Source organism: Calliphora vicina, chromosome 1, assembly GCF_958450345.1.
Source record: "Calliphora vicina chromosome 1, idCalVici1.1, whole genome shotgun sequence".
NCBI lineage: Eukaryota > Metazoa > Arthropoda > Insecta > Diptera > Calliphoridae > Calliphora > Calliphora vicina.
This window is the reverse complement of record NC_088780.1, coordinates 17630805-17650506: the sequence shown is the minus strand read 5'-3', so window position 1 is coordinate 17650506 and position 19702 is coordinate 17630805.

Genomic DNA, 19702 nt, shown 5'->3' with positions numbered 1-19702 from the left:
ATGAAATTTACACCAAGGTTAGACCTATTGGATAGTAATTCAGACACAACAAGATCGGTCCAGAACTTTCTGAGTTAGAGGGGGTCAAAATTTGGCCAAACATGTGATTTTTCTCATCCATGTAACTTATTACCTATTGTTCTTAGCAAAATAAGTTCCAAATAGTTTAGATAGCTATTTCTTCAATCTTTCGAAAAAAAAATATTTAAAAAAAAAAAAAATTTTAATATTTTTTTTCCGAAATCAAAAACTTTTTTAACTTTTTTTTCAAAATGGGCCCTTTTTTTTCTTCAAATAAAGCTTAGATATTTTCCTCGAAGACCTATTTGGTCGCTTAGTGGGATGAGAGTTTGATATCTATCAAAAAAAATGTTTTGTAACTCAAAACATGCAATTTTTGACTTTTTTTGCAAAATCAAAAACTTTGTTGACTTTTTTTTTCAAAATGGACCCTTTTGTTAATTTTTTTTTGCTCAAAAGAAAGCTTGGATATTTTTCTTTCAGACCTATTTGGTGGCTTAGTAGGATTCGAGTGGGATATCTTTCAAAATAAATGTTTTGTAACTCAAAACATGCAATTTTTCACTACTTTTTTTTTTTTTAAATCGAACCTTTTTTTTCAAAATTGGCCCTTTTTTAAAATTTTTTTTTTTGCTCAAAAGAAAGCATGTGTCTAGTCCTTTAAGATCTATTTGGTCGCTTAGTGTGATGCGAGTGGGATATATAGCAAAAATGTCCCGATCGGAAGACATCGATTTTAAAAGTTGGTTCACTTGACGTGAAATCCCCCATATGTATGTTTGAAACCATGTCTTTTTTCAAAATTTTACCTGTACAAAAAATGGGGCAAGAACGGTCAGCTGGAATTTTTTTTAGGTAAACGAATAGAAGAAGTTATTTTGAAAATATGGCAAATATAGAAATTGATAGTTTTTTTTTATTTTCCATCAATGTTGAGAAATATTGAAAAAAATTTATAGTTAATGATAAATATCGATTTACCTGGACAAAGACAAAGCAAACAACACAATTTTGTTTTATTCTTTTCTTAATAAATAGATAGTTTCAACGTGCAAGAGATGTTAGAAGTTTTGATTTTTACACTGAAGACAAAGTTCGCTCAGGCCAACCAAAACAGTTTGAAGACCAAGAAAAAAAAACTCAATAAGAGCTTGCAAAATCATTAAGTCTCTGATTTATATAGAAATTGTTATATTTTATTAAAGTTTAATATGTTTTATTTTACAATCAGTTAGAATTTTCAAAATCCCTTCAAAAATAAAAAAGTTGTTATAGGTTTTCTTCAGAAATTCCATAATTAATATTAATCATACGCTCTCATACTTAAAAAGACTAGATTTTAATTTAAATAGTAAACAATTTTGGTTTTAACCAGCTTTTTAAGGCAGATTACTTAAGCTATGTTTCCGCATACACCGTAATCGGCACCGAAAACGAATTTCCATACATTTGCACCGAAAAAAAGTTCGTTTCGGAAATCGGCAACTAAAATTGGGAACGAAACGGCAGCGATCAGTAACGAAAAATCTGTTATTTGGGGCCGGAACGAAAACAACTTCAAGTAGGTTGTTTTCGGTGCTGTAGCAACGAAATTATTTTAATTATTTTTTTATTTCAAATTTAAAGAAAATCAAAATGAATAAAAACAAGTAAGAGAGCTATATTCGGCTGTGCCGTATCTTATATACCCTTCACCAAATTATACTTTAAAATAAATTTTTTTAGGAAACAAAATTTATTTTTTTTTAAATTCTTTTTTCGAAATTGTTTTTTAATTTTTTTTAAAAAAAAGTTTTTTCCAAATTTTTTTAAAAAAAATTTTTTTTAGAAAAAAAATTTATGACAAAAAAATTTTTTTGATGAAAAAAAAATTCGGGTTAAAAAATATTTTTCTCGATTTTGACCAATTGTAGGTCCAACTTACTATATCCTTATCTACATCGTTGCAATGGACTTTGAAATATCTATCATTAGATATCCATATTGTCTATATTAATGACTTAGTAATCCAGATATAGATAAAAATAGGTAAAAAATCGAGGTTGTCCCGGTTTTTTGCTCATATCTCCGTTATTTATGACCCGATTTTGCTGATTTTAAATAGCAACCTTCTCGAAAGCATGTCTGACAAAATTATTGAAGATTTGGATCCCGAAGATATCTGGGGTCTTCAGAAAATTGATTTCAACAGACAGACAGATAGACAGGACATGGCTTAATCGACTCCGCTATCTTTAAGGATCCAGAATATATATACTTTATTGGGTCGGAAATGAAAAATGTAGAAATTACAAACGGAATGACAAACTTATATATACCCTTCTCACGAAGGTGAAGGGTATAAAAAAAAAGAAATTTTCTTAATTGGAAGAGGAAAAAATAATTGATTTTGTCAAAAATAATGAAATTCTATTTAATGTGTGACATCCAAAATTAAAAAATATGCCGCAACGCACCCAAATGAAACGCAAACAATTCAGAAACGAGACGGTGATGAACACCAACGTTTCAGTTTTCGTTATCGGCGCTGATTACTGTGTATGCGGACACCCAGCTTTACTATGTTTTCTACAAGCAAACATATTAAACTTTAGCAAAATATATATTGAATTATGATATAAATCCGAGTTTTATTAAAGTTTAATTTTTCTTATATGAGAGCGTATGATTAATATTAATTATTTAGTTGTTAAACAAAATCTTTATTAAATTTTTCTTTGCTTTTCTAAAACAAAATACCTTAAGCTGTGATATGCTATTAAAACTTATTAAAATTTTTATTTCAAACTAGTTAATTTTCATCATTTAATATATTCGTTTATGAGTGCGTATGATTAATATTAATTATGAGGATGTTAGAGGAAATCCTTAATAACTTGTTTGTTGAGTCAAGAATATGAAAAATTTCAAAGGATTGTTAAAGAAAACACATTGGGATTTATAATTGCTGCAATATTCCTAAATTCGTAAGTAAAATATTTGTTGTAAATAAGATATAATTGTGTCTACAAATATTTTTATTTTTTTTTTGTATTTTTTAGTTTTTAGCAACCATAAATATCAAATATTCTGCTTATGTTTGTATGTTTGTGTGTGATTCAATAACTGTCAAACCCAAACCCTTTTAAATGAAAGCCATATCAATACATTTTCAAGTTTGTTACACCTAATCAGATTAATTTTCCCTTAAAACTCATTAGACAAAAAGTATTTTAAATTAGTTGAAAACAAAAAAAAAACAAAATTAAAAATTAAATCCTTTAATTTCTTAAGTAATTAAACCTTTTTAGCTTTTGAAAAACTTGTCAAAATAAATTAAAATGAACTCAACACCTTCCATGTATCTGCTTTTAAAATTGATTTTATAAAAAAAGAGTTTTTAGCCACCCCTGACCCCTGAAATAGAGAAAAATAATTAAAAATAATTGAAATTGCTAAGTGTTTTAATTGAGCCTTTAACAAAATGCTGCTTTAATCTTTTCAATAATTTAGAGGCTGTTTAGGCACGTAACTTTTCGTGTTTTTGCTTTTTGTTCTTCCATTTTTCCACCAAATTTATAACACCATTTGACCTCAATTAGTGAGTGAAAACGAAACCAAAAAAAAAAACCAACAACTGGAACTGAAGAACAACACAAGCAGAAACCATTGAAGGCTTTAACCTTTAATCATTGAACCCTTAACTAAAACATTAAAAGTAAAAGAATTTAAAAAGAATGAAAAAAAAATTACCAACATTTTTTGCAACATAATTTTTGAACACATCAATTATTTATGCTGTTGGCTGCTGTTGAATTGGTATTTTTATACCAAAAACTGATGATTAAAATGTGATGTGACATTGGGTGACCTTTGTGGAATAAGACATTATTATTATTGAATTTATTACAAAAGTAATTGCAAGAAAATTAAAGTAAAAAAAGAAATGTAAATTAGTTAAATGTTTTTGAGGTTAAGAAAGAAATTTACACCAGATTATGTTCCTATTATTGTATTATCTCTAACTTTTTTTAGGAAACTTCATAAATTAATCTTTATTTAAAACCAAACAATGCAAAGTATGAAACCTCTTTAACTATTGTTTAAACATCATTAATAACACAGTGCAACAGGAAAAAAATCACCATATACTGAAACCACTTCGTGATAAAAGACCAAAAAATTCCCGTGTCTCCCAGTTTTGCTCAAAGTCATGCACTTTTGTTTTTATGGACCCCCAAAGATTTGGGGCCTCAATGTAATTTTTGCAAAAAAGTGATCATATTCTCTGGCTCATATCTTGCAAACAGTTCGGAATTTTGATTTACTATCTGAGGCAAAGTTGTAGCCCTTGTCCTAAAGAACAACAATTGTGAACATATAAAATCAAAAAAACTTCATCTTCAAAGTCAAAATCGCAAAAAACTTCGAAATAAATTTAGAAATAATTTTCTTTTTAAATCTGCCTAAAAGTATGCTTTAGTTTATAATAATGTAATAGTTTATGGCCCAAAACACTTAATTTAGTTTTTTCGGTGTTAATAATCATTCCTAGGAAGTTCATATGTTCTAGAAAGTTGTTTATTGTGATGCATTTTGAACGGTTTGCTACCTATGGACCTAAACAGAGGAAAAAAGGGAATTTTTTAAAGTGTTTTGCAATTTTGATCTTGAAGATGAAGTTTTTTTGATTTTATATGTTCACAATTTTTGTTCTTTATGACAAGGGCTACAACTTTGTCTCAAAGAGTAAATCAAAATTCCGAACTGTTTGCAAGTTATGAGCCAGAGAAAATGATCACTTTTTTGCAAAAATTACACCAAGATCCCAAATCTTTGGGGGCCCATAACAAAAAGTGCAAGACTTTGGGCAAAACTGGGAGACATGGGTCTTTTTGTTTTTTGGCTTTTTACACGTAGTAATGTCCATGACTCAAAAAATTACCCACAGTGTAATACAAGTTTAATTCTCCTGCCAAAAATCTTGTTTAATTTTTTTTTATTTCCCCTTAAAAACTAATTGTGGCTTGTCTTTAACAGTTGTTGCTAGCTGTCCCTAACTCTTTTTTCTAACAATTAGTTACATTTTGCTATAATTTCTGTGAAAAGATTTTTTTTGATCCGCTTCTAAATGAAAATGATAAATTAACTTTCGTTTTGTGGTTTTTATTTCAGAAACAAATGAAGCAAAGTTTGGTTTGTTATATAAAAATGAAGAACAAAACAATATTTTGTGGTCGTAACTTATTTTAAATCTCACACAAACACACATCAAATAGAAATCTTTTTTTTCCTTTTTTATAATTTAATTAACTTGATTTCATTTGGTTTTGAGATATTTTTCTTCATTTGTTGCTTGTAAGGATGGGAACAGTAATTAATTAATTTGAACATATTTTGGGTTCTATTCTATTCTTTTTTTTGTTGTTTAAAATTATTTAAGTGTTAAATTTTAGTGGCTATGAGGTTAATTTGTTAAATAGCTGTATTTTATTTAAGAAATAAAGCAATAAACCTTAAGAAAATTATTAAATAATTTTGTTAATGGTTTTTTAAAAGCATCAATAAGTAAACACTCATGGAAAAATGTAAATAAAATTAAAAAACAATTCTTTTTTAACTTTAGAAAATTAATTAAATATTTTAACTATTCAATTATTAATGCAAATTTCATTAAAAATATGTTTTAAAACGTTATTTTTTTTTTATTTTTTAAAATTTTTATTTTCAAAATTGTTTATAAAATTAACATAAAAGTTTTTTTCTTAACTTGTTCGTTAAAGCTATAGCCTAGTATGTTATCTTTGAAATCCCGTTTAAATTTTTTAATATCCTTGGAAAACACAAAAGTTATGTACAATTATCTATAACTACTGCCTTATTAATATTAATCATACGCTCTTATGTACCAAAATGTTTATTAGTGAAATTTTACTAGTTTGTGAAAGAAATTGAAAGGTTTTTTTTTTGTTTACCATATTCTAAAGCCTTAAGTTTTTAATAAGCAAACAATTTCGTTAAAATTTTTATGATTTCAAGAAAAATTTTAAAATTACAAAAAACTTTTATAAATTTGGAATTTTTGAAAAATTGCAGATTGCCTTAAAAAGTGAAATTTAATTAAAAAAGTCAAAATATTTTTCCATTAAGCTCTAGACAAATACATAAACTAATAGAAACATTTAACATTTTTTTAAAGGGTGTCACAAAATTTCAGCAAGATTTGAAATAAATGCAAAACACTGTTCTTTTCTTTAGATAATTATATTTTTTTTTAATAGAATGAATCAGAAATTATACAGGAAAGGCTTGTATATGGAGTAGTATATCAGACAAATGGATTCCTCAACTTTGCTGTTATATACTCCATATATTCCATGATTTAATGGTCATGCACTGTGGCTGAATTTCGTTGATGGGGTTTTGGTCTTCTTGGCATAGATGTCTGACTTCAAATATAAAACCAAATATTAATATCATTCAAATTAGGCAGAAAGAACTCTTGCTTTCTAGTCGAGAAATGGATTATAAGTAACAGTCACTGCTGGAACAGCTTAATTTTCGAAGATCTACAGTATAGGTCATTCGCAATAGTCCCCTATTTTAGAATTGAACCATAAGCTTTAACATTTAGTTAAAATAAAACTTTTAAATCTTAAAAGTCAAACTTATAGATATGGAATGTGTGTTATAAAACAAATATTGCACAAAGATTTTGTTAAATTTTCAAGGAAATTAATTGAAATACTTTTGAATAAATTGAAATGAATGTAAAGAAAAAGTAATTTTAAAAATTAAAAAAAAATATATTTTTAACACACACACTTCAAATTTTTATTAATTATTATAAAGCTTAATGTGTTTTCTTTAACAATCCTTTGGAATTTTTCTTAGTTTTATCTAAACAAAAAAGTTATGTAGGATTTCCTCTAACATCCTCATAATTAATATTAATCATACGCACTCATGAACAAATATATTAAATAATGAAAATTAAATAGTTTTAAGCAAAATATTTAATAAATTTTAACAGAATATGACAGCTTAAGGTAATTTGTTTTAGAAAAGCAAATAAAAATTTAACAACTCCATAATTAATATTAATCATACGCTGACATATAGGAAAAACTAGGTTTCAAGAAACTAGTAAAAATAACGACTTTAAAATAGAATTTCATGTTTGACTACATATTAAATTTAATATTATCTACAATAGTTCTACAAAATTTTTCTCCATGAGTTGCTGTCATTTTCGAAAATATGGCAAAATATTAAAAAAAAATATATAACTTATTTTCAGCTTTTTATAATTGAACATTTATTTATTTGAACCAAGATCCCTAAAAAAATCCCAAAAGACTTTAATAATAAACCAAACCAAACAATTATGTGTTAAATACTTAGAAAAATTATGTATAAAAAAATTCTGCTGAATTTTCAAACACACACTTCCCCTTTTCTTTATAAATTTCTTTTGCCACCTCCATCCCCTCCAAAAAAAGGGATCAAAAAAACAATCTCACACTTATAATTCATGTAAACGTCATTTATTTATTATATTGAACCAAAAGAAAGCCGCAAAAATTCCTACCAAGAATCGAAATGAAACCAATTTATTTATAGAAGTCAGTCACTCACTCACTTCATTCGGTTATTGGTTTATTGTTCAATATAATAATTGTTGAATAACAAGGGTTTGTATGTGTGTAGAGTTTCCTGGAGGGAGGTCTGGCAGAACTTTATGAAACCACTTTTTTCTATAAAATATTACTATGGGTTTTCGTCTGCACTAGGGATTCCCAAAATGTGGGAAAAAGAGCAATTTGTGCTCAAAAGATTTTAAATACAATAAATTCATTTATTTTGTTAATTTTTTGCTAGCACTCTTAACTCTGTTAGTAGTTAAATTCAATATTATATTAAAATAGTAAATCACTTAATAATCATTAGTCTTTGTTAATCATTGCTGAAAATTTTAAAGTCTCTAACAGTTTTAAAGAAAATAGGAAATTTGTAAAATTGTTCAGGGGTGCGTATGATTGATATTAATTTGTAGTAATTTTATAAAATCGTAATTTTCACTGGGATGCTAGGTAAATAGAGCCATGGAATGTTCTACAAATATAATAAGAACAAATTAAGGATTAACAGCAGTAGATTCTTCTAAAACTTATAGAACAATTTTTTTCAAAATTTTCTATAAAACCTAAAAAATATTTTCCAAAATTTCTGCTGAACTTAAAACAACAAGCATATTTCTAAGCAAATGCAACCATTTTACTGTTCCCATATCAGATCAGGCTGTAGTTATTAAATAAAAATATTAAAATTTTCATTTGTTTAAAAGAAAATTGGAAATTTTGTAAAATTGTTCGGCAGTGCGTATGATTGATATCAATTTGTAGTAATAAGTAGATTTTTTTTAATAGTTACAGAATAATTTTGAAAACTTATGAACATTTTTTAAAAATTTTCTAAAAAAAATGAAAAATATTTTCAAACATTTCTGCTGAACTTAAAAAAAAACAATTATATTTCCATATAAATACAACCATTTTATTATTCCCATATTATATCAAGCTGTAGTCATTAAATAAAAATGTTAAGATCTTCATTTGTTTAAAATAAAATTGAAAATTAGTACAACTGTCCGTGGGTGCGTATGATTGATATTAATTTGCAGTACTTCCAGAAAAACGTAATTTTTGCATTGAACCAAGTTATATAGAGTGATGGAATGTTCTATAAATATCTTAAGAACAAATTATGAATTAACATCAGTAGATTTGTTTAATAGTTACAGAATAATTTTGAAAACTTTTTTCAAAATTTTCTTTAAAACCTAAAAAATATTTTTTAAAATTTCTGCTGAACTTAAAATAAGAATCAATTTCTAAGTAAATGTATCCATTTTACTGTTCCCATATCAGATCAGGCTGTAGTCATTAAATAAAAATATTAAAATCTTCATTTGTTTAAAAGAAAATTGCAAATTTGCAAAATTGTTCGGCAGTGCGTATGATAGATATCAATTTGTAGTACTTCTATAAAAACGTAATTTTCGAAGGGAACGAAGTTATATAGAGTCATGGTTTGTTCTACAACTATCTTAAGAACAAATTAAGGATTAACACCAGTAGATTTGTTTAATAGTTACAGAACAATTTTGAAAACTTATAAAGGACTTTTTTAAAATTTTCCATAAAACCTAAAAAAAATATTTTCAAAAATTTTTGCTGAACTTAAAACAACAATCATATTTCTATGTAAATCCATCCATTTTATTGTTCCCATATCAGATCAAGCTGTATTCATTAAATAAAAATGTTAAAATCTTCATTTGTTTAAAAGAAAATTGCAAATTTGTAAAATTGTTCGGCAGTGCGTATGATTGATATCAATTTGTAGTACTTCTATAAAAATTATATTTTCCCTGGCAACCAACTTATGTAGACCCATGGAAAGTTCTACAAATGCCTTAAGAACAAATAAAGGATTAACATCAGTAGATTTTTTTAATAGTTATAGAATAATTTTGAAAACTTATGAACATTTTTTTTTACAAATTTTCTATAAAACGTTAAAAATATTTTCCAAAAATTTTTACTGAACTTAAAACAACAATTATAATTATGTTAAACCAAGCTGTAGTCATTGAATACAAATTTTAAAATCTTCATTAGTTTAAAAAAAATTTAAAATTTGAAAAATTGTTCGGCAGTGCGTATGATTGATATCAATTTGTAGTACCTCTATAATAATGTAATTTTCGCTGTCAACCAAGTGATTTAGAGCCATGGAATGTTCTACATATATCTTAAGAACAAATTAAGAATTAACATATTTCAACAGTGACAGTATTATTTTAAAAACTTATGAGCTATTATTTCAACATTTTCAAAAAAATTTTCAAAATTTCTGCTGAACTTAAACCCACGTTTATATTGGTTCTCTTGGAACCCTAAATGCGGTAATTTTATAACACTTGGAAAGTTTTCTTTCTACATCTTTTTGGAATTTTATTATTTCATTTGAAAACAAAAAAGTTATTTAAGGAAATCTCTGGTTATCTCAAAATTAATATTAATCATACGCTCTGATATCCGAAAATTTTTAATAATAAAAATTTTCTAGTTTTAAGTAAAAAACTTATTCTTTTGTTATGGCATATTACAGCTTAAGATTCTAAATTTTAGAAATTCATAAAATATTTAAAAAAAATATATTTTTTTGTTTTATGAATTTTAAATAATTTTTGAAAATTCCTTTATTAATTTATCAAAGCAAATAGAAAATTACATATTCCATGGCAAATATGATCAAAATAATACATGTATTAGTATTAAGTGCTAAATTTTGAATTTTTTTATTCGTCGTATCACATTTGTCAGTTGAGTTCATAGAATTCCTTTAAGATCCATTGCCTAAATTCATTTGCAACAGTAGTTTTATAAGGTCTGATAGGTTTTCTTTCAGAATCCTTTAAAATTATGCATCTGCTTGTATCGACAAAAAAGTTATTAAAGAATTTCTCATATAACCTCATAATTAATATTAATCATACGCTGTCATATAAGAAAATGTTTAACAATGAAAATTTAATAGTTTTAAATAAAAACTTAATTATGTTTTTATAGCATATCACAGCCCATGTTTCGAGATTTTATAAATTCTCAAAATAATTAAGAAAATAAATATTTTTGATATTATTTTCCGATTTTGAATTTTGAAAAAATTAAAAAAAAATTTTAATGTCTTTAATTTATTGAAGTAACGAAAACATTTTACATATTTCTTTAGAACATTATCCAAATAATAAATTTATTTGGATGTGGGGTAAGTTTTGAATTATTTTTTTTTATTCTCCTTAACACATTTGTCATACGTTCATATAATTTCTTTAAGTTTTATATGTTAAATGTATTGGTAACTATTGTTTTCTAAGGCCTGATATGTTTTATTTCAGAATCCTTTGGAATTTTTATTTTAATTTTGTAAACAAAAAAGTTATTAAAGAATTCCTCTATTAACCTCTTAATTAATATTAATCATACGCCTTCATATAAGACATTTTTCAATAATAAAAATTTAGTAGTTTTAAGTAAAAATTTAAATAGTTTTGTGTAGCTTAACCCACCTTAAGCTTCTAAATTTTAGAAATTATCAAAATTTGTATGAAACATAATTTTTATTTTTTTCACTCTTAAATTTCCAAAAAAAATTTTATACAATTTTTTTAGAAAGATCTTTTATTAAAGTTAGTGAATGATTTAACATATTTTTGCCAAGTATTATCGTAATAATACATGTATTAATAATGATTGGTGTGTTTTAAATAAATTTGATATTCATTAATTATATTTTCTCCATGGATTCTTAGAATTTTCTTAAACATTTGCCTCTACATTTGTTTAAAGTATTAGTGATTATTAAGACCTGTTATGTTATCTTTCAAAATCCTTAAAAATGTTTAAAATTCATTGCCAACTAAAAAAGTTATTAAGGATTTTCCAACCTAACCCCATAATTAATATTAATCATACGCTGCCATATAAGAAAATTTTAAATAATGAAAATTTATTGGTTTTAAATAAAAATGTAATTACTTTGTTATGGCATAGTATAGCTTAGGTTTCGAAGTTTTAAAAATTCTTGTAAAAAATTAAAAAAATAATTAAATTATAATTTTTAATTAAAATTTTCATTTAGAATTCCAAATTTATTTTTTCCAAATTTTCTTATTGTGTTCTATTTTTACCTGTAAGTATAAGATTTTGTTCTCAGCTGTCTAATATTTGTAACTCCCTGCTTTTGAATCATAATGTCTCTCTCTCTTACATTTAATTTGCAAGAAGACACAACAAAAAAAACCTTTAATTAAGGTCACAATTAATACAATTTTCTTGCTTTCATTTATTTTTTCTCCTCTGTCTAAGAACTCGGGCAAACAAACGCCAACTACTTACGTTACTTTGACTGCTTACACTCTGCGTGAGTACATTTCATTCATTTGCAAACGATGCCAATTGAATTGAATTCATTTCAATTTATTTTATACAAGCATAGTTTACTTACACTTTAATAAAGTCTCTTAATTGTATTTATTTTATATTATTTTATTATTAAATATTACTTACAACAATATTAACTATTAAAAGTAGCTAAATGCTGCCGCCTATCCCCTTTCCTAGCCCCTCAATAATGTTTTGAATATAAATAAACATGCAATTTAATTTTGTAACTCCCTGTAGTAAATGATTCCATGACAAACTAAAATTGAACCTTTAAACCTCCAACCGCAATTGTGTTTAAAGGTTTTAGATTAAGTGAATGAAATGAGTGAGTGGTAGGGTGGCTTCATTGGCTTGTTTTGTGTGGCAGTTGGGGGGAGTTTTGATGTTTGTTGCAGGCAACTTTAATTACAATTAAATTGAATTGAATTAAAGTGTTAAATAGTTAAAATTTATACACTTTACTTTGATGAACCCAAGGAATGTAATAAAAATATAATAATAAAAACCACTAGAAATGAAAAAACACACAAAACATATTAAAAACTAATTAAGTGATGGTTAGCTAGTTGCAGTAACTTTTATGTGTAAAACATATAAAAAAGGATTAAAATGCATTTTAATTAAAAATAATTTAATTAGCTCTTGGTAGAGTTAGAATAAATAGTAAAAAACTTAACATATTTATTAGAGCAAATAAAGAATTCTCAAAAAATATTAGTGTTAATAACGATTAATATGTTTTCTTTAAGGATCCTTTAAAATTTCTCATTTTCTTTAAAAAACAAAAAAGTTTTTAAGGATTTCCTTTAACATCCACATAATTAATATTAATCATACGCCATCCTATACGAAAATTTTAAATGATTTAATTTATGTAGTTTTAAGCAAAAATTTTACTAAATTTTTACAGTATATCACAGTTTAAGGTGTTTAGTTCTACACAAACTCAATATAAGCATGTTTTATAAAATTTTTTAATATATTTTTTTTACTTTAGAAAATGTTCATTTCATTTTTATATAAACTAATAGAATTTTCTTAAAACTTTGCATATTAAGTCCTTCTTTCATAATATTTTGGAGATTTTCAATTTGTTTTAAAAGCAAAAAATTTATTCATGATTTTCTCCTACAATTTCGTAATAAATATTAATCATACGCCTGCATATACAAAAATTTTCAATAATGATAATTAAATAGTTTTAAGTCAAAATTCAAATACCTTTTCATGGCTTAATACAAATGAAGATACTTAATTTTAGAATTTTCTAAAATAATTAAGAAAAAATTTTTTTTTTTATTTTTGATTTTGAATTTCAAATAATTTTTAAAAACTTTCTAATTGTCTTTAATTTATCAAAGTAAATTAAAGATTTTACATATTCCAGCACAATATGATCCAAATAATACAAGTTGGATGGTAAGTTTTGAATATTTATTTTATTCTTAAATTATTTTATTCCCCATAACTCAATTTTTATGTATTAATAGTTATTTTTTATAAGGTCCTTAGTTTAAATTCATTCGTAGCCATAGTCTAATAAGGCCTGTTATGTTTTCTTTCAGAATCTTTTGAAATTAAGACACTTCTTTTTTAAACAAAAAAGTTATTAAGTATTTCCTCTAACATCCTCATAATTAATATTAATCATACGCCTTCATATATGAAAATTTTAATTAATGAAATTTATGTATTTTTAAGCAAAACTTTTAAAACATTTTTACAGCTTATCAAAGTTTAAGGTTTTGTGTTTTAGAAAAGCTCAACATAAGCAGATTTTATAAGATTTTTCAATATATTTTTTTAGCTTGAAAAATTTTCAAACCTTAATCATTTTTACAATATAAAGTAATGGAATGTTGTTTTCAGAAGTTTTGTTTTAAGTTTTTATAGTTTTACATTCAAAATCATTTGAAAGTTTTTATATTATTTTAAAAGCAAAAGAGCTATACCTGATTTTCTCCTACAACTTCATAATAAATATTAATCATACGCTGCCCTACACAAAAGTTTTCCGTAATGAAAATTAAATAATTTTAAATCAAAATTTATATAATTTTATATGGCATATCACAGGTTAATTTTCTAAAATTAAGAATTTTAAGAAATAGTTAAGAAAAAAATTATTTTTATTTTTTGTGTTTCGAATTTTAAATAATTTTCAAATCTTTCAAATTAATGGTCTTAAATTTATGGAAGTTATTTTAAGATTTTACATTTTCTTTCATAACATGATCCAAATAATGCAAGTATTAGTGTTCGATGGTAAACTTTTCATTGATTTTTTTATTAGCCAAAACACATTTGTCATGAATTCATAGTTTTTTTTTTCTAAAGTCCTTAATTTAAAATTATTCCTAGCAATAGTCTAATAAGGCCTGTCATGTTTTCATTCAGAATCCTTTAAAATTGTGACACTTCTTTTTTAAACAAAAAAGTTATTGAGGATTTCCTCCTACAACTTCATAATTAATATTAATCATACGCCTTCATATATGAAAATTTTAAATAATGAAATTTATGTAGTTTTAAGCAAAACATTTAAAACATTTTTACAGCTTTTCACAGCTTAAGGTTTCCTGTTTTAGAAAAGTTCAACATAAGCAGATTTTATCAGATTTTTCAATATAATTTTTTAGCTTGAAACATTTTCAAAAAATTATAATTTTCATAAACTTATAGAACGTTTTTAAAACATTTCATGATAAGTTCTTTCGGATGTTTTGTTTAAGTTTTGATAAGTTTTCTTTCAAAATCCTTTGAAATTGTGCCACTTCTTTTGTAAACAAAAAAATTATTAAGGATTTCCCTCTACAACTTCATAATAAATATTAATCATACGCTGTCGCATAAAACAATTTTGAATAATGAAAATTAAATATTTTTAAATCAAAATTGAAATGCTTTTGTATGGCTTATCACTAGTTAAGATTCTAAATTTTAAAAAATAATTAAGAAAACAAAATTTCGCTTTTGAATTTAAAATTATTTTTAAAAATTTTCCAATTGTCTTCCATATATCAAAGTAAATTAAAGATTTTACATATTTCTGTTCTACATGATCCAAATGAAACATGTATCAGTGTTGGGTGGTAAGTTTTAAAATATTTTTTAATTCTCAACATTCTTTTATTCACTATTTACAACACATTTGCCATGGATTCATAGATTTTATCTAATTGTTTCTTCATGATTAGCTATTTGGTAATAAGGCTGGATATGTTTGCTTTCAAACTCCTTTGAAATTGTTGCATTTCTTTTATTAACTAAAAACTTATTAGCAATTTCCTCTAACATCCCCATAATTAATATTAATCATACGCCTTGATATACGAAATTTTTAAATAATGAAATTTATATAGTTTTAAGCAAAAATTTTAATAAATTTTGATAGAATATCATGGCTAAAGATATTTAGTTTTGGAAAATCTTAACATAAGAAATATATAAGATTTTTCAATATATTTTTTTCAAAAAAAAAAAAATAGTTGAAAGAAAATAAATTTTAAATTTTTTTTAAAAGAAATTTAAAAAATGTATGTATTAATATTTTTAAAAGTTATTAGGTTTGTTTAATACATTATATTTTTAGCTTTCAAAATCTGCAAAAGCTTTTTACGATTTTAGAAATGACAATATAATTTTGAAGAATTAAAAAAAATGTGTTCAATTTTGGATAAATTTCAATTTAAAAACAAATCACTTAATATCAGCAAGGCCTTTAAAATTTTTACTTTGGTTCTCTTAACTATGCAGCTAATCAATTATTTAGTTGTTTATAAACCAAACTTATTAACTAGCAACATCATTAGTCACGTACTACTTACAATTTATGCCTCCTTTAACACCCCAAACCTCTAGCAAAATACCAAAAAAAAAAAAAACGACCTCAATTCATTAGTGAGAAAAGAAACTTTCTAGAAACTCCAAACCTCAATTAAACTCTTTGATATCAAGCATCCTGTTTATTTCTATACTTTACACAGTATCCCTTTTTAAAGAAACCTTTTGGTTTTTGTCCTTGGTTAACTAAAAACTAAACCTTAAAGTTTCATACAAAAAAAAAGAAAATCTAAAAGTTTCCATAAATATCCTTAAATACAATGCTACTGGCTAAATATGCTGTTGGAATTTTAATTGACCAGTTCCATCATTTTCAACACAAACACATTCAAGGTCTTTTTAAATTTTTCTCAATATAAAGAAAAATATTTTTCTGTTAAAGTAAGCAGTAATATTTATAAATAGTGGGTGGGTCCAGTTTAGCTTTCTTCGTTTTGGTTTTATTTGAGTTTCCCCAAATTCTAGCTTCCAGCCAAAACAAACAAAAGTTTATAGATCTGTAAGTAGTTAGATGTGTGTAACATTTCTTAGCTGTTGCTTTTATTGTATTGCATGTGTTTTAAATATATTTTAAACATGTCTTCTGTGTCTGGGGATTCCCATATATGTAAGCGTGGGATTCTATTGTCAAAACACAAGACATTTGCCATCCAACAACTTTTATTTTCCTTTTAATGTTCATTTAACCATCCTTTAGACACACACGCACATTCTTACAGAATTTGGCTAAATGTTTCAAGATCTCTAAGGACTCTAGTCAAACAAAAATTAAATTAATAAAAACGAAAAAATCCAATAAAACATTTAATGAAACCTTTAGTGGAAATCAACAAAAAAACATATTGAAATTAATTTTAGTTAAAAAACATACATAAATGAACATAATTGCAATAACTTTTCTATATAACATTAAATTTAAACATTCAATTTCTATAAAAAATTCAAATTTAATATCAAATTTCTCTGGAAAATTAAAATCGACCAGAAATTTCTAATGGAAAGCAAAGTTATCGACCAATTTTCTAGAGACTATTGAAGTTATCTGTGATATGCTGTAAAAATGTATTAAAATTTTTACTTAAAACTACATAAATTTCATTATTTAAAATGTTCATATATGAAGGCGTATGATTAATATTAATTATGAGGATGTTAGAGGAAATCCTTAATAACTATTTTGTTTACAACAGAAGTGGAAGAATTTCAAAGGATATTGAAAGAAAACATAACAAGCCTTATTATACAATTGCTACATATGAATTTACATTAGAAATATTCATCAATATGTAACAAGTTATGGCGAATAAAATAAAGTTTAAGAATAAAAAAAATTATTCAAAACTTTGCACTTAACACTAATACTTGCATTATTTAGAACATGTTGTTCAGCAAAATGTAAAATCTTAATTTTACTTCCATAAATTGAAGACAATTCATTAGAAAGTTTTTAAAAAATTATTAAAAATTCAACATCCAAAAAAAAAAATTTTTTTTCTTAAATATTTCATAAAATTCTGAAATTTAGAATCTAAAACTGTGATATGCCATACAAAATTATTTAAATTTTGATTAAAGATTATTCAATTTTAATTATTGAAAATTTTGACATATGGCGGCGTATGATTAGTATTTATTACGATGTTGTAGGAGAAAATCATGATTAGCTCTTTTGAATCTAAAATAATCTAAAAACTTTTTAAAGATTCTGAAAGAAAACCTTTCAAAACTTACGGAAAAAATTACCATGAAAAGTTTTAAGAAGTAAGAAGAAAGTTTCAATAAGTTTATAAATATGAATAGTGTTCGAAAATGTTTCAAGCTAAAAAATTATATTGAAAAATCTCAGAAAATCTACTTATGTTAAGGTTTTCTAAAGCTAAATGCCTTAAACTGTAGTAAACAATTAAAATTTATTACAATTTTTATTTAAAACTACATAAATTTCATTAATTAAAATTTTCATATATGAAGGCGTATGATTAATATTAATTATGAGGATGTTAGAAGAAATCCTTAATAACTTTTTTGTTTACAACAGAAGTGGAACAATTTCAAAGGATTCTGAAAGAAAACATAACAAACCTATTATACAATTGCTACATATGAATTTCAATTAGAAATATTCATGAATATGTAACAAGTTATGGCGAATAAAATAAATTTTAAGAATAAAAAAATTATTCAAAACTTTGCCCTTAACACTAATACTTGCATTAATTGGATCATGTTGTTCAGGAAAATGCAAAATCTTAATATTACTTCCATAAATTGAAGACAATGCATTAGAAAGTTTTTAAAAATTATTAAAAATTCAAAATCCAAAAAAAAAATATTTTTTTCTTAAATATTTCATAAAATTCTGAAATTAAGAATCTAAAACTGTGATATGCCATACAAAATTATTTAAATTTTTATTTATAATTATTCAATTTTCATTATTGAAAACTTTGACATATGGCGGCGTATGATTAATATTTATTACGATGTTGTAGCAGAAAATCATGATTAGCTCTTTTGAATTTAAAATAATCTGAAAACTTTTTAAAGATTCTGAAAGAAAACCTTTCAAAACTTACGGAAAAAATTACCATGAAAAGTTTTAAGAAGTAAGACGAAAGTTTCAATAAGTTTATAAATATGAATAGTATTCGAAAATATTTCAAGCTAAAAAATTATATTGAAAAATCTCAGAAAATCTACTTATGTTAAGCTTTTCTAAAACTAAATGCCTTAAACTGTAATAAACAATTAAAATTTATTACAATTTTTATTTAAAACTACATACATTTTCATATATGAAGGCGTATGATTAATATTAATTATGAGGACGTTAGAGGAAATCCTTAATAACTATTTTGTTTAAAACAGAAGTGAACAAATTTCAAAGGATTTTGAAAGAAAACATAACTAGCCTTATTATACAATTGCCACATATGAATTTCAATTAGAAATATTCATGAATATGTAACAAGTTATGGCGAATAAAATAAATTTTAAGAATAAAAAAATTATTCAAAACTTTGCACTTAACACTAATACTTGCATTATTTAGAACATGTTGTTCAGAAAAATGTAAAACAATTCATTAGAAAGTTTTTAAAAATTTATTAAAAATTCAAAATCCAAAAAAAAAAAAAAAATATTTTTTTTCTTAAATATTTCATAAAGTTCTGAAATTTAGAATCTTAAACTGTGATATGCCACACAAAATTATTTAAATTTTGATTTAAAATTATTCAATTTTAATTATTGAAAACTTTGACATATGGCGGCGTATGATTAATATTTATTACGATGTTGTAGCAGAAAATCATGATTAGCTCTTTTGAATTTAAAATAATCTAAAAACTTAATTTTAAATAATAAAAATTAAAAATTTTTAAGTCTAAATTTTAATTCTTTTCTACGGTACATCATAGCTAAGGATTCTAAATTTTAGAATTTTATTAAATACTGAACAAGAAAATATTATTTATTTAATTTTTCCTTTTTGAATTTGAAGTAATTTTTAAAAACTTTTAATTTATCGTAGTAAATTGAAGATTTTACATATTTCTGCACCACAAAATCCAAATAATAAGTGAACTAATGTTGGATGGTAAGATTTGAATATTTTGTTGTTCTTAAAATTTATTATATTTGCCTTAAATTGTTTCATATTCATAGAGTTTTTCTAAGGTTATTAATCGTAGCCATATTTTTATAAGGCTCTGTTATGTTTTCTTTCAGAATCCTTTGAAATTATTAAACTTCTGTTGTAAACAAAAAAGTTATTAAGGATTTCCTCTAACATCCTCATAATTAATATTAATCATACGCCTTCATATATGAAAATTTTAATTAAT